The 27469-nt window shown below is 43.2% G+C and overlaps 1 non-coding gene and 1 pseudogene across 1 annotated transcript; both read right to left on the reverse strand.

The window, feature by feature from the left end:
- Positions 1-21673: 21673 nt before the first annotated feature.
- LOC115030463 (small nucleolar RNA snR60/Z15/Z230/Z193/J17) lies at positions 21674-21754 on the reverse strand. The gene has a single exon (XR_003836059.1). It is a non-coding gene; the product is annotated as a small nucleolar RNA snR60/Z15/Z230/Z193/J17 (small nucleolar RNA).
- Positions 21755-26750: 4996 nt separating this feature from the next.
- On the reverse strand, positions 26751-27246 carry LOC110289861 (mitochondrial import receptor subunit TOM22 homolog pseudogene; annotated as a pseudogene).
- Positions 27247-27469: the final 223 nt, after the last annotated feature.

Below are 27469 nucleotides of genomic sequence, written 5' to 3' on the forward strand. Positions count from 1 at the left end.
ATCTTTAATTTTATATTCAGAAAACAACCAATGAGAAACTAAAATCTTTTACTTTAACTAATTTTGGGTTTTTTTTAAAAGAGTGATTTATTTATTTATTTATTTATTTATTTAATTATTTATTTAATGTATGTGAGTACACTGTCACTGTCTTCAGACACACCAGAAGAGGGCATTGGATCCCATTATAGATGGCTGTGAGCCACCATGTGGTTGCTGGGAATTGAACTCAGGACCTCTGGAAGAACAATCAGTGGTCTTAACCGCTGAGCCATCTCTCCAGCCAGAAACTAAAATCTTAAGCTTGTAATTGAATTATAAATTGCCAGTGTTCCATTAACATACCAGAACTCTATTAATCAATGTTAAAATTCTGAACTTTGAATTAACCAGTTATAATTTTTAAAGAAAATCTAAGTATACAAAAACAAGCAATAAATAGGGAATATTTATTCCAGGAATAAATATGGGAAACTTAACAACGCTTAAACCCCAGGGCAGGCTGTGTGAGGGTATGCTATACTAATTTCTTTATCTCTTTGTAGATTTGAATCTTTTTAATTAAAAAAAGAAAAACTGTATCAAGGACCTGGTATGACATTTAAGGAGCTTAGAAGTTGTTACAATGTTACAAAAGTAAGCCAGGCATGGTGGCACATACCTAGCATTTGGGAGGCAGAGGCAGGTGGATTTCTGTGAGTCCAAGGCCAGCTTGGTCTACATAGTGAGTTCTGGGAAACCCAGAACTACATAGTGAGATCCCATCTGGGGGATGGGGGAGGGGAGGCAAGCTAAAAGCTAAGCTGAAGAAGGAAAAAAAGGAAAATAAACAAAAAACATCAGTATTTGAGAGATAGAGGCAGGAGATCAGCAGTTCATGGCCAGCCTGGGCTGTATAAAACTGCCAAGAGAAATGAAAGAAGGAAGAGAGGAAAGGATGAAGGGAGGGAGAGAGGGAAAGAAAGGGAGAAAGTGGAATAAGCAAACAACAACCCAACTCTCCCTGAGAGAAGTCACAGGATAAGCTGCTAACCCCAAAACTGGAGCCACAGATAGATAAGTACAGAGGACTCATTACCTGGGCAGAAACGGATGAGCAGGAGCCCCTAGAGAACCAGCGCTGGGTGACACAGCACGAACTGTGTGATGACTTACTAAGCTCCATGTCAACTAACTTGAGCTTGGCAGTGCCTGGGTCAGTCACAGGGGACAAGCCTGAGCATTGCAATGCTCTTCTTGGTCACAGGGGAGGGAGCACCACAGGGGAGTGAATCCTCCTGTAGGAGTCCAGATGGACCTCCTGGCACAGATGGGAGAAAAGTCTCTTCATACTCCAACAGGAGAGAGAGAAAGGAAACATTGAAAGTCCCAGAGCATTCTGTGCTCCCTAACAAGGCCGGAGGAGAGGAGAAACTGTTTTATCAGAGCCTTAACTACGTGTGAGAAAAGAAATACTTCACTCCAGCTCTCTGTGGTTTCCCATGGAGGCAAGGTAGGCACACAGCTCCCTCCAGTCCTCTCCAAGCATGGTGTTACCAGGGGAGGGATGGGGAATGAGGAACAGTAGAGATGCTCACAGCTCATGGATCCAGGCCATCAAAAGGCTGAGCCCTCATAAGACCGTGAAGACACACTGCTCCCTCTACCTTACACTAATTAACTACCTTACGTCATGTCTGCCTTTCTACTAGAAGATGTACTAAGTACTAGAAGGCATTGCTACAGGCAGACACAGTTTAAAGAGATGAAGTGGCGAAGTAGCGTCAGAACCAGAGTCAGATATTCCAGGAGCACTGGAATTACTATGTAACAATTCTGTAATGGTATGATATATAATAAAAGACTAATGGAAAAAGTAGACCACATGCAAGAGCAGATGGGCAATATAAGTAATGAGCTGGAAATTCTAAGAAAGAAGAAGAAAGAAACGTTAGAGATCAAAGACAGCAGTGATTTGTAGATTGACAGAACAGATGAAAGACTTGGGGAGATAAATCAGAAACTTCCAAATGGAAAAGTGAATAGAAAAGGACAGAAGGGGAGCTGGAGAGATGGCTCAGCGGTTAAGAGCACTGACTGTTCTTCTAGAGGTCCTGAGTTCAATTCCCAGCAACCACATGGTGGCTCACAACCATCTGTAATGGGATCTGATGCCCTCTTCTGGTGTGTCTGAAGTCAGCTACAGTGTACTTATGTATAATAATAAATAAATCTTTGGGCCGGAGTGAGCAGGGACTAAGTGAGCAGGGCCAACCAGAGCAAGCAGAGGTCCTAAAATTCAATTCCTGACAACCACATGAAGGCTCACAACCATCTGTACAGCTTTAGTGTGCTCACATAAATAAATAAATATTTAAAAATGATAATGTCATAAAATAAAATAGCTATAGTATATTCAAATCATGGGAAATCAAAGATAAGAAAAAATAGGTCAAGAAGACAGAAGCTTCTCCTTGTAGAGAAACAAACAAACAAACAAACAAACAACAAAACCAGTAATAAGTAAATCTGGGTGCTCACTTCAGCTGCACACACACATGTACTAAAATTGGAACAATACAGAGGAGATGATCATGATTTTTCTGTAAGAATGCAACGAAAAGAGATGTTTGAAAGTAGAGGGGAACTGACTGTAAGAAGTAAGGGCATGAGCAGAGGTGGGGGACTGGGTGGAGTGGTGGTGGGGTGAACATGATAGAACATGTCATCTACATGTATGGGAAAGTCACAGTAAACACATTATCATGGGTATCTAATATCATGAAAATGTTAGTGAAAATGTTCTTTTGTTAAGACAGGGTCTCCTATATAGCTTTGACTGTCCTAGAAAAACATTCAAAACAACCAAATGTGACTCTTTTATTTTAATTTATTTCATGTGTTTGTGTGCTTTGGCTCGATGTCTATCTGTGCACCATGTGTGTGCTGGGTATCTGAAGAGGGCATCTGATCCCCTGGTACTGGAGTTACAGACTAGTAAACCACCATGTACATACTGGGCATGCAACCCAGTTCCTCTGTTAGAGCAGTCAGTGGTTTTGTTGTTGTTTGTTTGTTTTTTAAAACAGGGTTTCTCTGTGTAGCCCTGGCTGTCCTGGAACTCACTCTGTAGACCAGGCTGGTCTTGAACTCAGAAATCCTCCTGCCTCTGCCTCTCGAGTGCCGGGATTAAAGGTGTGTGCCACCACTGCCTGTCTCAGTCAGTGCTCTTAACCACTGAGCAATCTCTCCAGCTCTAAAATTGACTTTGAAAAACTATGCAAGCCGAGATGGTAGTCAAGTGGAGCCTTTTAAGTTGAGAGACGAATACCTGTCTTCCTAGAACTCTGTACCATGCAAAACACTGTTCAAAGCGAAGCGAGGGCGGGATGCAGGCATTGCATTGGTGCAGTTCATAGCATTGATAAGGTTCTGGTTTAGTCTTCGGCATGGGGTGGGGGAGAGAAAGGGGGGCGGATAGTAGAAAATTTTCATTTCAACTTGATGCAAAGGGCAAAAAAAGTGTGGAAGACAAAGCCAGGGACACAGAAAAAGCCTAGAAAATACTCTACTCTGAATATAAAGATGCATGTCTATTAAAAGCAAAGGCACAGCACAGAGAAATACAACCATGTCACGCCGGGCAGAAGTGGAAGTGGATGAACTAATACAGACAAAGGAGATTTGGGATCAAGGAAGTCACCAAGGATAGAGAGGCATACACAGGCAAAGCAGTACGTATCCCAAGGAAACAGAGCAGGTCTTCATGGGTGAGCCTGATACAGAGCACTGAAAACCGGAGAGAACATTTCGATGGAACTGTGAGCTTGTGTAGATGAATCCACATTAAAGTTGGAAGTTTTGATTCCTTTGTGTAAGAACTGAACAGACCCAGGAGGCAGAAAACCAGTTTAAAACAAAAACAAAAACAAAACAAAAACAAAAGCAAAAACAAAAACAAAAACAAAAACACCAGTGAATTCGACAGCGCCATCAGTCAACTGAGTCTGGATGCCAATAGACTTCTTCAGTCACCACAACTGGCCACACTCTGAGCCACAAAACACAATTTACAGATTTTATTTTTATTTTTCTATTTGTTTATTTAAGCGTTTCATTTTATGTAGCACTGACTGTCCTGGAACTCTGTAGACCAGACTGTCCTTGAACTCACAGAGATCTATCTGCCTCTGCCTCTTCAGTGCTGGGATTAAACCTCTGGGCTTATTTTATTATTTTATTGGGGTCCTTGTTGTTATTCTGCTTTGGTTTGTTTTTGTTTTTGTTTTTGTTTTTGGTCATTGTCCTTCAGATTCTCACACCCTAGCCCAGGCAAGCCCGGAACTCACAGCAATCCACATTCTCGGTTTCCCTAGGGGAGGATTACAGGGGTGGACCAACGCACCCAGCTTACAAATGTGAAGGAAGCAAAGTGATCTCTACAAACATATGGAATCTTTACTCATGATTGGCAAAACTTGGAAGCAATCAAGATGTCCTTCAGTCAGAGAATAATTGATAAGCAGATGTTAGTCACATCCTGACAATAAAACCTTTACTCTAAAAAGTATCAGGGTATGGGGTCAGAAGTTTATGGTCATGCTTAATAGGAAGAAGAGGGAAGACTGCCTCATTCAAGGAACTGAGGGCAGTTGAGGCAGTGTAGGTAACGAGCTGGTATCATGCTGCCCCTGTTGCCGCCTCGTGCTGCCTCAACCTCGGCGCTGCTGCTGCTGCTGGTGGTGGTGGTGGTGGTGGTGATGATGATGATGACGATGATGATGATATTGAGCCGATACCTGCCCTAAGCTGTTTCATACTATATAAAACAGTGTTTTTTCCCAATCATATCTGGCCCTAACATACTTCATTTACAACGAACATTTGACTCCATTTTGAGGACAGAGGATGACTCTACACCTTGCTGGACATGTAAACACCACCATCTGTCTGGCACCAACCACAAGGCCCAGGCTGATAAGTTGTTCTGAAAAATAGGAAGGGTGTCACCTTATAAATACATCGAAGTCAATTGGGACTGTAGGAGCACCTGGCCATACTGTAATCATATCCAGAAAACCAAGGCCAGCAACCAATCAAACACACCAGACTGAGGGAAGAGTACTGTCCTGAAACATGCTCACCTGAACCCTGTGGAGAAGAACACACCTAGTGCTGTGCTAGCCATGGTCCCACCATCCTGTCATGTGACCAAAGTCAGGTGGAGAATGTTTTGACTATCTGAGGAGCTTCAGCTCAGCCTGTCTTAATGTTGATGGGACCTGTTCCCATTGCTGTCTGACTATCTGTTCCCTTGTCCATCTAGAGCGGTCTCCTCCTGTCTATCTACTCCCTGGACCTGATCTTCCTTCGCCTTCTTCCACATGACAAAACTTCTTCTGAGGGGGTCACAACACACCTGTCTACTCACCCCAGACAGGGACTCAGAAAGGCCAAAAAATATGGTTTGCCAAAGTCAAACGTGGTGAGAAATGACTCAAAGACAGCCTTAATACTAAGACTCCCCGACAGCGTAAGTGACTGTTCAAAAGCTGAGAAACCAGTAGCACACTGCACAGCCTAAAGGCTGCTCAGCAGGTTTGAGAGTGTCCTTTCCAAGGGACTCTGGTCTAAATCTCTTCCAGACAGCTTAGCTGGGGCTTGCTCCTTCCAGGATACTGGTCGTCTATGCAGATTTGCTTCCATGGGTCTGAGAAGGACTCTCAGTTTTTATTGCTCTTACTCTGGCAGGAAGGGGCCTAGTGAAACTGTTCAGTTTCAGGGATTTCCTGAGGGTGTTTTGGATTGTTTAATTTCTTGCTTGAGGAGCTTCTGCAGAATGGAATGTTTTAATCTTAGAGAAAACCATTACACCACACCTCTACCACCTTGCTCCTGCAGCTCAGCTCTGACCCTGCAGCTAGACATCAGCAGAAGCCCCTCCAGGAGACCTCTAGTCAGCTCATTATCTTATGCCCACAGTGCCTCTTTTTGTGTCTCTATCTCTGTCCCTTCAGCCCCTCTGATCTCCTTGAAACTTCTGAAATCTTTTGTGGTATTTAAAATATATATGTTAAAATTTTTATGTGAATGAGTGTTTTGCCTGGTGTCCGTGGACTTCTGAAGAAGGCACTGGATCCTCTGAAACTGGAGTTGTGGACAGTTGTGAGCCACCATGTAGGTGCTGGGAATGAAGCCCGGGTTCACTGGAAGACAAGCCAGTTCTCTTAACCCTAAGCCATCTCTTCAGCCCCTACTGTGCTCTTTTAGCTCTTTGCAAATGTTCTCTAGGCTACATCATACATATAAACAAAAAATGAGTGTATTTACTCTTTGATGTATGACGTGTGATTAATGGTTAGTATTAGGCTACCAAGAAAAGAAGGGCTACTTTGTCAAATGGCTGTCAACAGAATCACTGTAGATTGTGAATTTTTCATTCAGTACATTCTGACATTGTAGAAAGACACAACTATGCAATGCTTGTCTGTGTTTTGTTTGTTTATTTGGTTTTTCGAGACAGGGTTTCTCTGTGTAGCCCTGGCTGTCCTGGAACTCACTCTGTAGACCAGGCTGGCTTCAAACTCAAGAAATCTGCCTGCCTCTGCCTCCCAAGTGCTAGGATTAAAGGTGTGCGCCACCCACTGCCCAGCCTTTGTCTGTGTTTCTGACACAGACATCCAGGCAATGACAATGACAATGATAATAAAAGTGAATAAATGAATGAAAATAAGTAGTGGCCTTTCGAGTCATAAAAAGACATAGAAGAGACCAAAACACACACCAAATGTAAACTTGAAACAGACTAAGGGATATGTTCTGGGAAAATCTACTGTGGAGACAATGAGAAGATTATCCTTTACCAGAGCTTGGGACTATGGAGCGAGTGCTGTGGGAATCCCAACATAAGTTATGGGCATTGAGTGGTAATGTCAGTAGAGACTCAGAGTGACGGGTGTAGCACTGTGCTGGAGGATGCTGACAGCTGTGAAGGGTGTGTGTGTGTGTATGTGTGTGCATATGTGTATGTGTGTGTATTGTGTATATGTATTTGTGTATGTGTGTGCATGTGTGTATGTATATGCATGTATATGTATGTGTGTGCATGCATGTGTATGTGTGTATGTATGTATGTGTGCATATGTGTGTGAGTGTATGTATGTATGTGCATGTATATGTATGTGTGTGCATGCATGTGTATGTGTGTATGTATGTATGTGTGCATATGTGTGTGTATGTCTATGTGTGTATGTCTGTGTGTATGTGTACATGTGGGTGTGTGTGTCAGGGGTTGTATGGGGACACTTCCTGCTTAATTTTGCTGTAGCCTAAAGTTTTCCTGAATAATAGAGTATTAATCATTTTAAGGAGGGTGGGTTCCAGTGTAACACCTGTGCACTTCAGTATCAATTTGAGAAAGCATAGATCTTTGCTGTTACTAACTCTAAGGAATAAAAATGATTAATTTCCTTCCTTTGGGGATACGTATGCTGTAAGGACCACTTGAGGACTAGGATAGTTCGTTTCCATAGCTAGTGAGAGGCCTTCTGGATAGCACTCCGGTGATAAATGGAGAATGGACCGGGAAGCATTTGATAGCAAGGATTGCTCTGCATTCCAGGCCACCACAGAGGTTCAGGGAACCCTGCCTTGAACTGCACGGGATTGTCAACAAGATGTGCAGGTAGGGGCCTGGAGAAACGGCTCAGCATTTGTTTGTGCAGAGGACCTAGGTTCCAACATGGTGTTTTACAACCATTTGTAACTCTGGTTCCAGGGGATCTGTTACCCTCTCTCTTCTGACCTCTATGGCCATCAGGCATACAAGTGGTGTACACACACACACACACACACACACACACACAGGCAAAACACAGTCATACACATCTTTAAAAATACAGAGAATAGAGGAGAAAACACAACGAGCAAAGCAATTTATAGAAGAAGGAGTTAATCTGGGCTTACAGTTTCAGAGGGTTAGGGGTCATAATGGTGGAGACAGCATGGCAGTAGGTAGCAAGCATGGTTACTGAAACTAGAAGCTGAGAGAGATCACACTTTGAACATCATTCAGAAAGGAGAGAGAGAGAGAGAGAGAGAGAGAGAGAGAGAGAGAGAGAGAAAGAGAATGGTGTGTAGATTTGCAACCTCAAAGCCTGCCCCGAGTGACGTATTTCCTCTAGGAAAGCTATGCCTCCTAAACCTACTCCAACAGCGCCACCAACTGGGGATCAAGTGTTCCAACAGCTGAGCCTATAGGGGACATTCCCATTTAAAGCACCACACTGGGCAGTGGTGGTGGACGCCTTTGATCCCAGCACTTGGGAGGCAGAGGCAGGCAGATTTCTGAGTTCGAGGCCAGCCTGGTCTACAGAGTGAGGTCCAGGACAGCCAGGGCTATACAGAGAAACCCTGTCTCGAAAAACAAAAACAAAAACAAAAGAGAGAGAGAGAGAGAGAAATATTTCTAGTCCTTTATAAATATTTATCAGTACTAAATACAATGCATTAATTGTACTTAGTAAAAAGTGCTGTACAGTGCTTACTTACTATGTCAACTGTCTTCCAAATAATTGATTCATCTCATCCCCATTATGATCTCCTTTTAAATTCAGAAAGCTGTGTGTGTGTGACAGAGAGAGAGAGAGAGAGAGAGAGAGAGAGAGAGAGAGAGAGAGAGAGATATCCAGTGCTCTACAGGGCAGAGCCAAGTTTCTAGAGCCCCGCTCTCAACTAGATTGCAAAGGTGGAGCCTCCCCTCCCCAACCAGAGGCTGCCAGTACCTTCCAGAGCACAGATAGCTCAAGGAGACTTCCTTGTGTTGTGAGCTCAATCACTTTCTCTTTCTTCTGATCAGTGTAGTAGGGTACGTATCTTTCTATTCTTGGTTTTAATAGAGTAGGGTTTTGTTTTTTTGGGTTTTTTTTGGTAGTTAACTGTGAGTTGCTTTTTGGTCCATCTTCACAATGTTTGTCCTTTAACTAGCAAATATAGACAACTGATATTTAGGACGATCATTATTGACGCACATGGATTAGCATCCATCGTATTTGTTATCTGCTTGTTTCCATTCTCCTTTGCCCCCGGCTTTGTCTCCCACACTTCTGTTCCTTTATTTCACTTTGCAGGTTGGAAGGAGCATTCCCTACGATTCCATCCCTGTTTCTAACCAGCAGTTCTGAGGCTGCTTTTAGATGATTTTTCCCCACAACTCACATGAGGCATAAACTGTGAAGTCCTCGGGCGCCTTGCAGAGAGGCACAGCCTGCTACATTGCCACCTGTAAGTCCACACACCCACAAACAAGGGGCCTCTGATTTACTAAGCTTTCCCCGCTGGTCCTCAGAGCAGTTAATCTTCTGCCCCAGGGCAGAGCTTGACAGCTCCCAAAGGTCCCATGAAGTACTCTTTTCAAAGTAAAATTCTCAATCAAGTAAATTTGAAACAGACTTGGTCCCAGTCCAGGCGCGCAGACTCCTTGGCCTCCCCCACTCCCAGGGAACAGTTGGCTATACTTCACTTCCTGGGTTTTTGAGTCCTCTGGTTCAGACGTTGTTTTCCTTCAATAAAACAGTGATTTAAAAGCCCCACTCTTCCTGTTGATTGCCTGTGCCAGGGAACAATCATTCAGTCTCCAGTATGTGCAAATCTTAACCCCGGGCTATGGGAAGCTCTCAAGAGGGAGGGTATATTGGATAGACCATCTTTCTGTTCTTTGGTGATTATTGCCTTTAACCAGTTATAACTATTTTTTTGTAATTCATCTTTTATTTCTTCACTTAAAGATGTATTTTGATTCCTATATTTTGACTCAGCTTCTCTCTAGACACTCGTATGGTTGTATGGTTTCTCTTCTTAGAGAGTGTTAGTGTTCCTCACCTCTGCTGGTGCTCAGGGGTGCCCTAGTGATAGCAATGAACAGGAAGTGTGTCTCCTGTTTTGTGAACCTGCGGGGAGGTGTGGGGGGGGGAGTGGAAGGAGGTAGGGCTGACAGAACACAGGGGATGTAGTAAAAATCTGGGATCGCTACAGCTTTTGTTAGCAACTTCATTCACTACAGCTTTTGTTAACAACTTCATTAGAAGTCTATTGAACGGCACCCCCCCCTCATGTCTGTTTTCCCACTGAGTGTACTGGAATGTAAATTATTAATGCTGTTTCCTCTAGACACACAGTAGGGATGCACTTCCTTGCTCTTTTATAAGTGATACCATGTGATCCGTGTGATCCGCTTGGTCCTATGGAACACATAAGGTGCCATTGTCCTTTCTAGGTGAAAACCTAAAAGCCCGCTGGTTCCTCAGCTCACTTCCCATCCCTGACGTGGCTCTGGGAGTAAATACTGAAGCCTGGTCTCCACGGCCTGGGGTCTGGGGCTGAGTGACAAGAGTGACAGTGACTAACTAAGAGAGCTCCCCTGAGACCAGCGATTTATAGGGAAGAATTGACTTTTTAAACTTTAATTTCATTAATATTATTATTACTATTCATGTGTGTGCATGCCTGTGCACACGCGTGTGCATTATGTGTGTATGTGAGTCGTAGTATGTCTTCTCTCTGTGGCATTGAACTCACATGGTCAGACATATGTGGCAAGGACCTTACTCACTGAACCACCTTGCTGCTTCAAATATTAACTTTTACTGTGTCAGTCCCTGAGTTGTTTTTTCCTGCTATCCAGCACTTCTTAATGGATAGAACTTGGAGCAATGAGCCGGGCGTGGTGGCGCACGCCTTTAATCCCAGCACTCGGGAGGCAGAGGCAGGCGAATTTCTGAGTTCAAGGCCAGCCTGGTCTACAAAGTGAGTTCCAGGACAGCCAGGGCTACAAAGAGAAACTCTGTCTCGAAAAACCAAAAAAAAAATAAAAAAATAAAAAAGTAAAAAAACTCGGAGCAATGATAAATAATGCAGACAGACAGCAAATGTTTGTCGTGAGTAAAAAAGCTAATATCCACCCTTTGATCTAATGGAGCAATGTCAAATGCAATTTCAGATCATTTTATTTGCTCAGTAAATGTATGCTGAGGGCCCACCATACATTAAGTACCGAATAAAGGTCGTGGGGAGCCCGTTCTCCCAGCTGAGGCAGAAGGATCTGGTGTTCCAGGCTAGCTTGAGCTACATATCCAGATGCTGTTTCAAAACAAAACCAAAAATAAACAAACATCAAGCAACACTACCTGAGATAAAAATCTGTATTCGAATTTTAGGGCTGTATTTTAAATTAGACACTAAAATTCCAGATAATTCAAAACAGCCAAAAAGACCAAGTAATGAAGACGCAGAGCAGATTGCTTCTGTTACAATTTCATGTTGCCTCTGAGCCTTTTCCAGCTATAAAGTTACTAAAACTACAGTGTTCCCAAAATAAGTAAACTCGTAACTCTCCTGTGGATGTCAAAGATTTTATGACATTTATTATTTAATGTGGAAACTAGAAATGCATTACAACTGGTTCAAAGGGGAACCCAAAAGGATCAGTTTTATGTGGAGCAAAAGAATGTTTAACTGCACTTACAAATGGATACAAAGCTGGAGTGTTCATTGGCTGGGCTGGTGTGTGAAGTGGTAGGGACACCAAAATGATTCAGTCACGCTTCTACCTCGGAGTCGACTGGCAAACAGCACATGGGAAGCCTTGTGGAGTGCTCTCAGTTACAGAAAATTGGAGATTTGGAATTTACAAATTACAGAATTATAGAACAGTTTAAAGTAAGTGAAAGGCTAGATTCAGATAAGTCAAAAGCATGTTGTACTCAGTGCGGCAAGGTAGCCAGTAGGAATCTCTGTTACTTTCTCCTGAGCACACCATGATTTGTTTGAATCAGAAACAGGCAATGGCCTGGTGATGGAGGTGGAGGTGACACAGTGGTGGAGGTGGTGGCACTCACCTTTAATCCTGGGGGCAGGGGCAGAGGCGGAGACAGGCAGGTCTCTGTTTGAGGTCAGCCTGATCTACAGATCAAGTTCTAGGACCAGGACTACAAAGAGAAACCCCATCTCAAAGAGAGGGACAGAGATAGAGAAAAGGAGAGGGGGGAAAGGGAGAGAAAGGAGAGGAGAGGAGAGGAGAGGGGAGGGGAGGGGAGGGGAGGGGAGGGGAGGGGAGGGGAGAGGAAAAAAATCTAGATAAACTAGTTTGGTTTCTTTTCCCACATCAAAATTTAGTGAATAACAATAAACTCACAACATGCAACAATTTAATTGGCAATTTGCCAAGTAGTCCCAATTTCTTTGATACTCAGTAAGACAGAGTTGTTTTATTTTAATCTTAACTATTAATATTAGCTCTGATTACAAAGGTAAATACAGATGTTTATCTATCATGTATGTATGTATGTACGATATATGTATTTATCTATCTACCACTTATCTATCCTTTTCCTCACCCTTTCACACACACACACACACACACACACACACACACACACACACACACAGAGTCTTTAAAGGGTTAAATAGGCCTCAGCAGAGTTCCAAGAGCTTTGGGGAGGCCTAGCTGAGAGGCAGAAACAGGAATCTAATAGCAATAATTAACCCTGATGAAAGTCTGCTGGAAGCTACAGAGTCAGGCTGTTGGGTCACGGGTTCAAGCCTGCCCCAGAGGCAAGCTGAACTGAAGAAGTGAACTGTGGGACTCCAGAAGCTGTTGAGGCTCAGATGGACAAATGGGCAGATAATGGAATGACAGCTCAGGTAGGACATGTCCAAAGTGGGGACTGAAACTTTGGGATGGTTGGTGATTCACTGACTATTGGTCCCATGATACACAAGGACCCTTGGTCATATAACAGGTTGGTGTGGCCATTGCAGAATCAGGTGTCCTCTTCTTTATTGGGGCTACATAAAGACGTTATCCCCTTTCCTCAGCTTGGTATGTTTAATATGTTTCCAACCTGTTTTTTTATAATTTGATGGTAATTACACTAACATATATGTGTGTGTGTGTGTGTATGTGTGTGTGTATGTGTATGTGTGTGTATGTGTGTGTGTATGTGTATGTGTGTGTATGTGTGTGTGTATGTGTGTGTATGTGTATGTGTGTGTGTATGTGTGTGTGTATGTGTGTATATGTGTGTGTATGTATGTGTGTGTCTGTATGTGTGTGTATGTGTGTGTGTATGTGTGTGTGTATGTGTGTGTATGTATATGTGTATGTGTGTGTATGTGTATGTGTGTGTATGTGTGTATGTGTGTGTGTATGTGTGTATGTATGTGTGTGTATGTGTGTGTATGTATGTGTGTGTATGTGTGTGTCTGTATGTGTGTGTGTATGTGTGTGTATATGTGTGTATGTGTGTGTATGTGTGTGTGTATGTGTGTGTGTATGTGTGTGTATGTTTGTGTATGTGTGTGTGTATGTGTGTGTCTGTATGTGTGTGTGTATGTGTGTGTATGTGTGTATGTGTGTGTATGTGTGTATGTGTGTGTATGTGTATGTGTGTGTATGTGTGTGTATGTGTGTGTGTATATGTGTGTGTATGTATGTGTGTGTGTATGTGTGTGTATGTATGCGTGTGTGTATGTGTGTGTGTATGTGTGTGTGTATGTGTGTGTGTATATGTGTGTGTATGTATGTGTGTGTGTATGTGTGTGTGTATGTGTGTGTATGTTTGTGTATGTGTGTGTGTATGTGTGTGTCTGTATGTGTGTGTGTGTATGTGTGTGTATATGTGTGTATGTGTGTGTATGTGTGTATATGTGTGTGTATGTATGTGTGTGTGTATGTGTATGTGTGTGTATATGTGTGTATGTGTGTGTATTGTGTGTGTATGTGTATGTGTGTGTATGTGTGTATGTGTGTGTGTGTATTGTGTGTGTCTGTGTGTGTGTATGTATGTGTGTGTGTGTGTGTGTGTCTGTGTGTGTGTCTGTGTGTGTGTGTGTGTGTGATGGTCAGAAGATATTTCGCAGAAACAGATTCTTTCCTTCTACCAGATGGGTTTTGGAGACTGAATTATTCTTGGCAGCAAGTGCCTTTCTTGTTGAGCTATCTTGTCAGCCCCTGATATGATCTTTAATATCTCCATGTGCTTCTACAGTTCCAGTTTATTTTGATAAGTTCATAGAGTGATGCCTTTTCTATTTTTAGTAATATGTTATTTATCACTTTGTGCCTTGTGGGTGGTGCCAGACAGATGGTGTTGTCTGCGTGTCCACTAAGGTGCAAACTCATCCTCCAACCTCACAATGGAGTCAGACGCTGCTAGTAAAGTGGGATCTCTTAGTACAGGGCAGTCTCGAAAAACAGTTTTACATAACGTGGGGTCTCACTTAGAGCAGGGAACAGATGATTTCAGCAACTTAGTCTAGGCCTGGAGAGATGGCTCAGTGGGCAGTGATGTTTGCCAAGAATGCCAGATGCCTGGAATTCGGATCTCTAGAGTCCATGTAGAAGCCACAAGGTGGAAAGGGAGAAGTGACACCCAAGGTTGTCCTCTGACCTCCACACATATGCCATAGCAGAAAGAAGTGTCCAGATCTGTAGATGCACACAGAGGGGAAATACACACTTTTAAAACCAGCTTTTCAAAACTCGCCTTGTAGAATTGTGAATGAGATCGATCCCACTCCCTCTGTTCCCTCCTCCTCCTGATTCTGTCAGAAGAATTCAGTTGCGACACAAAGTGTGAAGAAGATGGGTAGCATTTATTACACAATACAGTGAGGCTCCTCTCAAGGGCTGGAAATGGATCATGGCCAAAGAAACGGTGTGCTAACCTTCATCGTAGTCAGAGTCTATCCTTGTCTCTCTGTTCCTCCATCCCTCCATCACTCTGCCCCTCTCCCTCCCTCTCTCTCTCCCTTTTCCTCTCCCTCTCCATCCCCCTTTGTCTCTCTTGGTTTTTTGAGACAAGTTTTCTCTGTATATTCCTGTGTGTCCTGAAACTCACTCTGTAGATCAGGCTGGCCTTAAACTCAGAGATCTCTCTGTATCTGTCTCTGTTTGCTGCGATTAAAGGTGTGCACCACCATGCCATACTCCTCCCTGTCCCCATTAAAAGAGCTTGATATAGCTTAGGCTGGCCCCAAACTTGTTGTCTAGCTGAGGATGACATTGAATTCCTGACCCTTCTGCATCCACCTCTGACATGCTAGGTCCACATGCTTGCACCAACACACCTAGCTCACATAGTGCCAGAGGTTTGAACTCAGGGCTTTGTGGAAGCCCGGTCATCTTCTCTACCATATAAATTTCATTCCCTGCTTGGGAATTATACTATGTCTGAAGTCTGTACAACAAACAGCTTTCTTTAAGGGGTGTGTTCCTGCCCAGGTGATCAACAGGCCCATTTGGACTCACTCTTTACAGGAGGGACATGATGTGTCTCGTACAACTCTCTTCTCTCCTGGGAAGCCCCAGGCTAGATAGTGATCTTGTAAGGTTCAGAGAGTTATCTATTAAGACCTTTAGGGCTACTAGAATGTCATGTCTTCACCTAGGGTCAGAGCTAAGACCTGAACCCCCTCTTATTCCTGGTTTTACGAGCTTTTGATGATGAGGGAGGGGTCCATCCCCAGTGACCTTCAGACCTGCTAGTACCTACCTAGGCATCTAACCAAATGGACCTCATAAATAAAAAGCCATAGACTTAAAGCAGTAATGCTATTGTCTCAGTGCTGGTCGACGTGCAGGGAGATCTTGGCTAGTAGCTTGAATTGCCACTAGATCAGCTATGTTAGTCTTATTCCATAGATCAGGAAACAGATTTATCTACCCAATGTCCCAATACCTAAATGAAAGTCTTACTCTAAATCCTTCAGCACTTTAAATAAAAGATGACAAAATTTTATAAATATTAAAATGATAGTAAAATCGACATCGCGTTTATATCCAGCCTGATGAATTACACATGTATTGAACCACATGATCACAACCACAATCTATTCACAGAATTATTCCACCACCCTAACACTCTACCAGATGGTCTGCTTTGTATTCATGCCCTGTCCCTATACACCAACCAGCTGATAATTTTGACTTTTAGGAATATTAAACATATTGAATTGTAGAGCGTGTAATCTTTAAACAGGTGTTTAAGTAATAGACTCAGAGAGTTATGAAAGTAATACAGAGCTCGCAGCACACTGCCCCAGGTACCCCAGTGAAGTATACAGGAAGTGAACAGCAGTATAAGCCACAGATTTCACCAGCAGAACAGGCACTCACTGCGAGTGAGTGTGCAGTTGTATATAGCTGGGTCACAATGAGATTTCATCCACCAGCATGATCTAGAGATAGAATTGTCCTGTTAACACAGACTCCTTATTCTGCTCCTATGTGGTTGCATCGTGCGAAGTTTAACATTGGGAAGCCTTTCTCTGTGTCCTAAGCCTCTTTAAATATGAATTACACTTATTTTTTATTGATGTGTGCATGTACAGAGGTGATCATCATGAACTGGAGGACAGAGGGCAGCCTTTGGGAGTCTGTTCTCTCTTACCCGGTAGGTCAGGGATTAAACTCAGATCAGCAAGCTTGGCAGCAAGCGCTATACCGTCGAGCTAGCTTAGTCAGCCCCAAAGCTGTCTCTTAAATTTTTAAAAAAGTGTGTGTGTGTGTGTGTGTGTGTGTGTGTGTGTGTGTGTGTGTGAGTGTTATCCGTATGAACAGGTTTGTGAATACCACTGCACTTGTGGTGTGTCAGAGCTCAGAGGACAACTTTGTAGAGTCTGCTCTCTCTACTCACCTTTACATGAATTCCGGGATGAAGCGTAAGCTGTCATTCTTACATTGCAAGGACTTTACCCACTGAATCATCTCAGCAGCCTAGGTTTCTCTGTGTAGCCTTGGCTGTCCTAGAACTCACTCTGGGACCAGGCTGGCCTTGAACTGATCCACCTGCCTCTGCCTCCCAAATGGTTGGATTAAAGGTGTGCACTACCACCATCACCACCTGGCTTATTTTATACATTTACTGATATAATCATATATAGAAAACTCAACAAAAGAAACATTTCATTTTTTTGCTATCACTTTTTATTTTGTTGAATGAAAATGACCCTACCCCATATGGAGGGACTAGTTAAAAACTGCTGCATCACTGGGGTTAAGTGTGCTACGAGGCTCGGGAGATATTTGGGCATCTTCAGACACCAGGAAGTAAACTGTAGCCTGTTTCTTTTCTTTTCTTTTCTTTTCTTTTCTTTTCTTTTCTTTTCTTTTCTTTTCTTTTCTTTTCTTTTCTTTTCTTTTCTTTTCCTTTCCTTTCCTTTCTTTTCTTTTCTTTCCCTTTTTTTCTTTCTTTCTTTCTTTCTTTCTTTCTTTCTTTCTTTCTTTCTTTCTTTTTTTTTTTTTTTTTTTTTTTTTGGTTTTTCGAGACACGGTTTCTCTGTATAGCCCTGGCTGTCCTGGAACTCACTTTGTAGACCAGGCTAGCCCCGAACTCAGAAATCCGCCTGCCTCTGCCCCCCAAGTGCTGGGATCAAAGGTGTGCACCCCCACTGCCCGGCATTCATAGCCTGTTTCTTAAAGTATATTCAAAGTCTCCTACAGCTCTTGAACCAAATGGCAGGAATTCAATTGATCATCTTTCCTCCCCAGTGCTTTTCCAAGAACCATGTTCATAACAGAAAGGATGACATTCATTTTAACCTCTAAGAATAAATACCATGGAGTGATAAATAATGGCAGTGTGAAAATGAGATGCATCAGATATTTTAAAAAAAATTTTTAAGGAAAATTAATTTTCTTAATCTGTGAAATCTCAGGTCTTCATCTGGATACTTCTTCCCGGAATCAATTGGACATGATTTCTAGCTAGAGGAGTGTTGTCTCCAATTCGTGTCTACTTGTTTATAAATTGAAATAAATAAATTCTTAAAGCAGACAGCTGCTTTGCAATGAACAGAGTCCTGTTCAGCTGGGTTGGCTCTCGGAGGGCTCTGTCCCCTTACTACCTACCCATTGCTGCTTTGCACATTGTTTCTCTTAGGTTAATATCTATGATAAACCTGGGGATGGTTCCCAGACCTTGCTTGGGTTATTTCTCCAACATTCTTTGGTTAGCTTAACCCTTGAGAGTGACGGTGTTTTTCTTCTAAGTTCAGCACCAAGACAGTGCAGTTGGCTTCCGGTGACATGCGTGATGTGCGGAACCAAGTATTAGTTGCTGACGACAAGAAACACCTTTCTCTCCTATGACCCAACTCATCAACATGAGTACATACATCACTGGTGGTTCTCGGTGGCTTTGTCTTGACATGACTACCAATGATCAAGGTCGGACCCTGATGTTAGCAGAACTGTCTCCATTTCCTCCTCCAGACTGACTGTCCCCTTTCCACATAGAGTTGCCATGTTTAGCAAATAAGAATACAAGGTGAGGTGCGAGGCAGCTTTTCTGACCACCTCCTTCCTTTTATGGTCACTGAAGGTTCTCTGTGATGGCCATGGTTCCTACAGGCAGCTGCTCTCACAACTCCGCACTCAGTGCCAGCAAGTGTATTCTCCTCTACAGCTTCCCAAGGCTAACAACCATCCTGTCCTGGTGTTCTTTAGCCCTGCCCCACACTGAAAACGGCCCCATCCTCAATGCCTCATTTGGAAGGGCCAGCTGTTCCTGGTTGGATCTTCTAACTGACAGAGTTGTTCTGGCTTCCGGAGAATACCACATACTTTCTAAAAATATAAATTGTAAACTGAACCATAGAGCTATCCATTTACACAGTCTATGGCTGTGTGTTTATGAAACTTCAGGGATGCTTCAATGCAGTTTGTAAATTGGATCACTCCTAATATTTCCAGTGGCTCTACTCACTATTGGACATCATTTTCATTTTCAGTGAAGCCCCCCTCCCTCCCTCCCTCCCTCCCTCCCTCCCTCCCTCCCTCCCTCCCTCCTCCCTTCCTTCCTTCCTTCCTTCCTTCCTTCCTTCCTTCCTTCCTTCCTTCCTTCCTCCCTCCCTCCCTCCCTCCCTCCCTCCCTCCCTCCCCCCTTCCTTCATTCCTTCCTTCCTTCCTTCCTCCCTCCCTCCCTCCCTCCCTCCCTCCCTCCCTCCCTCTCTCCCTCCCTTCTTCCCTCCCTCCCTTCCTTCCTTCCTTCCTTCCTTTCTTCCCTTCCTTCCTTCCTTCCTTCCTTCCTTCCTTCCTTCCTTCCTTCCTCCCTCCCTCCCTCCCTCCCTCCCTCCCTCCCTCCCTCCCTCCCTCCCCCCTTCCTTCCTTCCTTCCTTCCTCCCTCCCTCCCTCCCTCCCTCCCTCCCTCCCTCTCTCCCTCCCTTCTTCCCTCCCTCCCTTCCTTCCTTCCTTCCTTCCTTTCTTCCCTTCCTTCCTTCCTTCCTTCCTTCCTTCCTTCCTTCCTTCCTTCCTTCCTTCCTCCCTCCCTCCCTCCCTCCCTCCCTCCCTCCCTCCCTCCCCCCTTCCTTCATTCCTTCCTTCCTCCCTCCCTCCCTCCCTCCCTCCCTCCCTCCCTCCCTCTCTCCCTCCCTTCTTCCCTCCCTCCCTTCCTTCCTTCCTTCCTTCCTTCCTTCCTTCCTTTGAAACAAAGTCCCACTTTGTAGCTATCTGGCCTGGAAATTGCTATGTAGAGCAGGCTAGCTTTGAACTTGTGACGGTCCTCTGGACTCTTCCTCCTTAGTGCTGAGGTTACAGGCATGCACGACCACATCCAATTTTACAGTAAAGATTTCTATGCATTTAACAGCCTCCCCCTACTTTCTTCTTGAAATATATATAATTGCTTGGTGTTTATGGCATCTAGCCACTTCATTTGTTGACCTTTCAAAATGATATATGTATATATACATATATGCTTCTATATGTGTGTATTAATTTCCTTTCCTTGTCCCCAACGTCTTTTGTTAGTATCACAACACAGTTCAAATTTAAGGCTCACAGTCTTAAAAATTAAAAAAATTTAAAAGTCCAAGTTCCCTTTTTAAAAAAAAAATCACAAGACTATTAACTGTGGTTTCCCATAAAATCTAAAGTAAGTTACAAATGTTCTTATTCTAAGAGGGAGGAACCAGGGCATGTTTACAACGAAGTTGAACCAAAACCCAAAACCCAACAGTGTGAATAACTCCGTGACTGTCCAGCATTTGGGGTTCACTCATGATCTTTTGCCTTCAAGGCTTGGCAGCCCCATTTCTCCAGCGCTGACATCCAAAACGCACATCGTTCTCCTCACAGGCGCCATCAACCCCAGTCTTCACTTGCTGCTATGCTTGGTGGCTATCTGTGGTGGCTGGAATATGCTTGGCCCAGGGAGTGGCACTGTTAGGAGGTGCGGTCTTGTTGGAGGAAGAGTGTCACTGTGGGGGTGGTCAATGCAACCTTTCTCCTAACCACGTGGGAGCCAGTCTCCTCCTATTTGTCTTCTGAACAAGATGGAGAACTCTCAGCTTCTCCAACACCATGCCTGCCTGGGTGCTACCATGCTCCTGCCTTGATGATAGTGGACTGAACCTCTGAACCTGTAAGCCAGCCCCAATTAAATGTTGTCCTTATAATAAGAGTCGCTTTGGTCATGGTATCTCTTCACAGCAATGAAACTCTATGACAGAAGTTGCTACCAGGGACTGGGGAATTGCTGTGATAGGCCCGATGATGCTTTTGTTAGGAAGAATGTAGATTTGGGGACTTTGGAAAGCAGTGGAGCTACTCCCCATGACCCTGTCATGCCTTCAAAAAAGAACCATGTGGGACTTTCTTACACATTACTTGCCAAGTTCTGTTGCCAATTTTGTGTGCTGTCTTGGCCCCCACCAGATGTAGTGTTTATGTAGTGTAATGTCTTAACTTTGAGGAAAAGTTCCCAGAAGATCTTGCCTCAATGAAGCTGATTGGCCTCCTATTAACCACAGCTGATGTTTCAGCTCCAGCTAATGAGCATCCATTATCCCGGGAAGAAAAAAGGCTTCATAGATCCTTAATTCAAATATATTGCATGAGTGACATTGATGGAGTCTTTAAGGAACTCTCAAACGTCTCTCTGAAACTTTACAAGCCAGGCCTCATTGTCTACATTTCTCTCAGAGTTCTTCTCGCCAGGCTCCCACAGAAACAGCTCATTAAACCCTGAGAACTCAATATCTTTTCCACCTCAAGGTTCTAAACATTTCCAAAATCCTCCCTGAAAACAACATGATCAGGTCCCATCACATTCGGATGGAACATTTGAAGGCTGAAAGTCTGAGACTGGATGTTAGAATGACCAATTCCTGGTAAGGACCATTTCCAGGTTGCTAACTGTTCTTACAAATAAGGAGAAGGTGAAAGCGAATTATTTGGAGCCTTTTTGTTCTTTCTTTTCTTTTTTCTTCTTTCTTTCTTTCTTTCTTTCTTTCTTTCTTTCTTTCTTTCTTTCTTTCTTTCTTTCTTTCTTTCTCTCTCTCTCCTTCTTTATCTCTTTCTCTCTCTTTCTCTTTCTTTCTTTCTCTCTCTTTCCTTTATCTCTTTCTCTCTCTCTCTCTTTCTTTCTTTCTTTCTTTCTTTCTTTCTTTCTTTCTTTCTCTCTCCTTTATCTCTTTCTCTCTCTCTTTCTCTCTTTCTTTCTTTCTTTCTTTCTTTCTTTCTTTAAAAAAGATTTTATTTTATATATATGAATACACTGTAGTTGTTTTCAGACACACCAAAAGAGGTTATAGGAACCTATCACAGATGGTTGTGAGCAACCATGTGGTTGCTGGGAACTGAAATCAGTACCTCTGGAAGAACATTTAGAGCTTTATTTATTTATTTATTTATTTCCAGATATATCAGAAAGGAGCGAAAGACATGATTGTTCATCATAGTTAAGTCTGCTGAACTATGTTATCATCATGGTATTATTTATTTATTTATTTATTTGTTTTTCAAGACAGGGTTTCTCTGTGTAGCCCTGGCTGTCCTGGAACTCACTCTGTAGACCAGGCTGGCCTCGAACTCAGAAAACACCTGCCTCTGCCTCCCAAGTTAAAGGCGTGTGCCACCATGCCTGGCTATTTTTTTTTTTAATTTATTTTATGTATGTGAGTACTCTGTAGCTGTACAGATGGTTGTGAGCCACTGTGTGGTTGCTGGGAACTGAAATTTAGGACCTCTGCTCTCTCTGGTTGGCCCAGCTTTGCTCAGTCCCTGCTTTCTTCCTGCGGCCCAAAGGTTGATTTATTATTATACATAAGTACACTGTAGCTGTTTTCTGACACACCAGAAGAGGGCATCAGATCTCATTACAGGTGGTTTTCAGATCTCATTACAGGTGGTTGTGAGCCACCATGTGGTTGCTAGGATTTGAACTCCGGACCTTCGGAAGAACAGTCAGTGCTCTTACCCTCTGAGCCATCTCGCCAGTTCCTGGAACCTTTTCAAAAGATAACTAATTCTGTCATGAAGGCTCTACCCTCACGTTCTAATTATCTCTAAGGGTTCCACTTCTAGAACTTTGGGGAAGATATAAACATTTAGCTCATCAAAGTGTCTGACAACCAGAGAATAACAGAGTAATACAGCAAACACTTGATGTACTGGTAGTCAGCTGTAAAGGGAGAAACAGTCAATCAGGTGGGAGGTCGCCTCTCTCTTTAAAAAAAAATCTGTTTCTGGTGCCTGTTGTCATTGTTTGTTTTTATTATACGTTCTGTAGCATTAGTTGACTATTCAAATCATGCCTGGGTAATTTTTTGACTACTCCAGATATTTTTTTTTAACAACTAAGAGAAACGGTTTATGGGATAATATAAAGCACAGTCATAGGAAGTTTTTCTTACTTTAATAAGGTTAGGCTTAAAGAAATGTCTTGAAAAAAAATTTACATGGTACTATTGTGTTGTGTGCAAGATGTGTGTTTGTGAGTGTGGGTGTGCATAGGACATAGCATGCATGTGGAGGTCAGAGGACAAGTTTGTGGAGCTGGTTACCTCCTTCCATCTTTATGTGAGTTCCAAGGATTGAACTTGGGCCATTGGGTTTGCTCAGCAAGCACTTTACCCACTAAGCAATCTCACCAACCCTCAACCCCGGTACTAACAAATCTAATCTGGAGAGATGGCTCAGTGGTCAAGAGCACTGGCTGCTCCTCCAGAGGTCCTGAGTTAAAGTCCCAGCAGCCACATGGAGGCTTACAACCATCTGTAATGGGATCTGAAGCCCTCTTTTGGTGTGCCTGAAGACAAAACACGCGCGTGCGCGCACAAGCACACACACACACACATGTGTATATATATGTATGTACATATATACATATATACACATATACATATATATGTATATATGTAATAGAAAACAAATAAACTTAAAAAAGAGAAATCTAATCTAAAGAAATATCTTGATGTTAATTACCTAATTGCTATTAATTATACTTCTCTTTAATTCAAATTACTAGGAACATTCAGGAACATACTTTATTATATTATTTAGAAATCATACCCATGAGAACAAAATATTCTTTCTTATAAATATAATAGGCCCTCTTGAAATGATTGATAAGGAACATTCTAAAGAGCCAAGTAATTCTAGAATCTTATTGTTGAAATATTTTTGCTAAGGAATATTCTACAGGACCAGATAATTCCGTAATTTTATTTCACTAATTCCCATGGGTTTTCATCATAGTCTCTTGATAACTGTCAAAAGAAATGGCCCTGGATTAACCTTTAAAAATTAATGAATCATTCAGACATATCCTTTGGAAGTATTTAAATGTACCTTGTCACATCATGTCCTCTGTCTAATCAGAGTGCAAGCATTAATACCCACTGGTAGTTATATTTCTTTAAGTTACCTTCCTAGAATCAGTGGTCTCAAAATAAACACGTAGTTATACATCAAGTAAACAGAAGGGCCAGGCGTGGTGGCGCACACCTTTAATCCCAGCACTTGGGAGGCAGAGGCAGGCAGATTTCTTGAGTTCGAGGCCAGCCTGGTCTACAGAGTGAGTTCCAGGACAGCCAGGGATATACAGAGAAACCTTGTCTCGAAAAAAAGAAAAAAATAAATAAATGGAAGGACTGTGTACCCAAAAACCGGAGCAGTGGCTGTTTGGGAAATGGAACTGGGAGGGTTTCTGACTTCGGAATATGTTTTCATTTTGCTTTGCTTGGATTTTTTGACACAGGTTTTACTGTGTAGATTAGGTTGGCCTCAGACTTGTGACTCATACTCAAGAGTGCTGGGAATACAGGCATACCCCACCATACCTGGACCTCTAAAGTGTCTAATGCTCTCTGACTGTTACCATTTTTTGTGTAAGTGCACGTGTGTAGGTGTGTACATGCATGTAAGGGCATGTGTGAAGGTGTGTACATACATGTAAGTGCATGTGTGTAGGTGTGTACATGCATGTAAGGGCAGAAATTGATATTGTGTTTCTTTCTCAACTGTTCACCATTGTATTGTTTGAGACAGGGTCATTCATTGAACCTAGACCTCACCATGGCTAGACTAGCTTTCCAGTAATCCCCGATCCATTATAGACATGTGCCTCCTGTCTGGCCTCTACACAAATGCTGAGGACTGGACTTGAGCACTTTACTGACTAAACCATTTCCCAAGCCCTCCAAGTGTTATTTTTGGATATATACCCGTGTGCTTGTGTGTGTGTGTGTGTGTATGCTTATATGTTATGGTGGTTTGAATATACTTGGCCCAGGGAGTAGAACTCTTAGGAAGTGTGGCCTTGTTGGAGTAGGTGTGGCCTCATTGGAGGAAGTATGTCACTGTGGGGGTGGGCAACAAGACCTTCCTCCTAATTATGTGGGAGCCAATCTTCTCCTAGCGGCTTTCAAATGAAAATGTAGAACTCTCAGCTCCTCCTGCACCATGCCTGCCTGGATGCTGCCATGTTCCTGCCTTGATGATAATGGACTGAACCTCTGATTCTGTAAGCCAGCCCCAATTGCATGTTGTTCTTATAAGAGTTGCCTTGGTCATGGTGTCTGTTCACAGTAGTAAAACCCTAAGACAAAAATCAAATTACAGAAAAAGCCATATTAGTAGATTGACTCTATTTAGATAAGGTTCCCCCCCTCTTTTTCTGTGCCAGGAGCTGACATGGACTACGCAAGCAACATGGGCACTCCATCTCTGAGCTATACCTCCCTCCCCTGTTACTGCAGTTCTTAACAGAGGACCACCACCATGTGGGTGCTGGGAACAGAACCTGGATCCTCTGCAAAAGCAAAAAGTACTCTTAACCACTAAGCCATCTCCCCAGCCCCTTGTTAGGCTGTTCTGTGTTTGCAAGAAAATATAAATAACAGTTTCATCTTTGAGCTGTTGCCTTTCTGGTATGAGAATTTCTGTCTTTGAGAGTAGCCTTTCTTTACTGCAAGTATGACTGGACTGATTGTTTTATTATTAATTATTATTATTATTATTATTACTTGTTTCTAAGTCAGATAACAAACTGATTCTCTTCCAGATGCCTTTGTTTTTCTATTACTCTTCCAGTCCTTCATATACAGATGTTGCTAACATGTGCGTGCAGAAGATGAAGGTTCTGCAGGTAATTCATACAGAATCAGGATAGAGCTGTTGATGCTCGTTCTCCATCCCTGACACAGAATAAAGAAAGTTCTTGGAGACTCCTCGGACCATGCTAGATCTCTCCTGGTTTTCAGCCAGTGCATTAGCAAGTCACTTCAGTCGCAGTTTGATCCATCATGGCTGTGGTTCCACACGTACGGAGCCAACCAGTTGCAGATGAAAAAATGTGCTTGTACTAAATACATTCAGATTTTTCTTGTATTGCGCTAAGGGCAATGTAGAATAAGAGCGATTTACACATTATTTATATGGTATTTAGATGTAACTTGGTATTAAGTACTGGGTAATCTAGAGATGACTCAGGCATGTCCAACCTGTGTTTCACAGGCTACAACGGCCAAGGACAGCAATGATGCAGCTCAACTGTAAACTTATGTAGGACATATTTTCATTTTTTGGTACTTGGTGTGTGGTTCTGCAGTGTGGGTTTTGTAGATGACAGCATTGTGTCTCAATGTCAGGAGGATAGACATCACTGATAGGGGATGGTGACTAACGGATTAGATGAAATGAGATGTCAGTACCTATGGGTTTGGGTTATATGTGGACTTTCTGGAACCAGTAGCCCACAGGTACTGAGAGGAGCTTTATCACTCCCAAGGCTGTATACAATGGGGCCTCTTCTTGTCCATTTTCACTCGATTCCCACCCAGGTTGCTTACCTGAGGACAGAGGTGGTCAAGATAACTGTGTTATCTCTGAACCATGGGGCTCTTGTCCCTCCCATTCCTCTTGTCATGAAGCAACCAGAGCAACCTTTCTTTTTTTTTTTTTTTTTCAGTTTGAGTTCTTTTAATATTTAAATACAAAAAGTGAGCGCTGACTTCTTTTTTATACATACGCAGGTCTAAGAGTCAAACTCTGCAGAGGAAATGAGTGCCTGCTCTGCCCAGTCCCCCTCTGGCTAAAGCTACAGCCAGCCTCCCTTCTCTCTGGCACACACAGGGATTCCTGGTGACTTCTGTACTACAGGTATAATGGATTTTGTCAGTGCCACAGTGCTTACATGTCCTAGACATTTCCATTTAAAAAAAAAGTCCTTATGGTCAGGGGTGCTTCCTTCTTTCCCACAATGGGCGCGTAAGAACTTCCTTAGGAGCAATTTACTAGAGAGTGGGCTAGCCTTCCACATGGCTGTACTCCAGCATCGGAGTGAGAACAGGAAGCAAGTGAGGGACTTCATTATGTAGGTAGGGCACAGGTGTACCTGGGGTCTCTCCATGAGAAACGGAGAAAGTTCCCACTATGTTCAAATAGATCGATGTGCCAAGGTTAAAAAAAAGAATAAAAAGTTCAAACAATCAGCAGTTCAAACACAAATGAATTTCAAAGTTCTCCCACAAGGACAAATACCGAAGGAAGGATCTAGATCTTTCCAGGAAGTGGAGGTAGAGCCCCTGGCATTCCTCCTGACAGCCCTGTGTTAGGCCCTAAAAGTATCTGCCGCTGCTGCAGTTGCTGCTGTTGCTCCATCTGCAACTTTTCTGTCTCAAAGACAACGGGAAGAACCAGGATCATGAAGGAAGTGGTCCCAATCCACAAAGCTGCTCTGGAAAATCTGTACATCTTCTGAGCCACGAAGAGCGAGAGATCAAAGGTGGCTCCGGCGGCTGACCGAACCCTCTCGGGAAACATCTCCGTCAGACCCCAGAGTCTCTCTGACAAGGTCTCGTCTAGCTGGTCGTCGTCATCTTCTTCCAGCTCCTCCTCGGCTTTCTCTGCCTCGGCTTTCGGGAGTAATTCTTCGGGGGACAGAGGCTCCCCAGCACCGGCTGCAGCGACGGCGGCGGCCATGGCTGTAGGACCCAGAGCAACCTTTCAAAACAGAAGTTTGACTAGTTTCCCACTTATGATTAAGTGTGTGTGTTCATGTGTGCGTGAGCACTCGTGCACGTGCACATGTACATGGGTCATGTTGGGGTGTGTGTGTCAAAGGACAGCTTCTAAGATTTGGTTCCTTCCTACCACGATGCAGGTCCCAGAGACCAAACTCAGGCTCTCAGGTGTGGTAGTAAGTGATTT

The sequence above is a fragment of the Mus caroli genome, unplaced genomic scaffold (genome assembly GCF_978045245.1).
Source record: "Mus caroli unplaced genomic scaffold, Mus_caroli_1 scaffold_2, whole genome shotgun sequence".
Taxonomy (NCBI): Eukaryota; Metazoa; Chordata; class Mammalia; order Rodentia; family Muridae; genus Mus; species Mus caroli.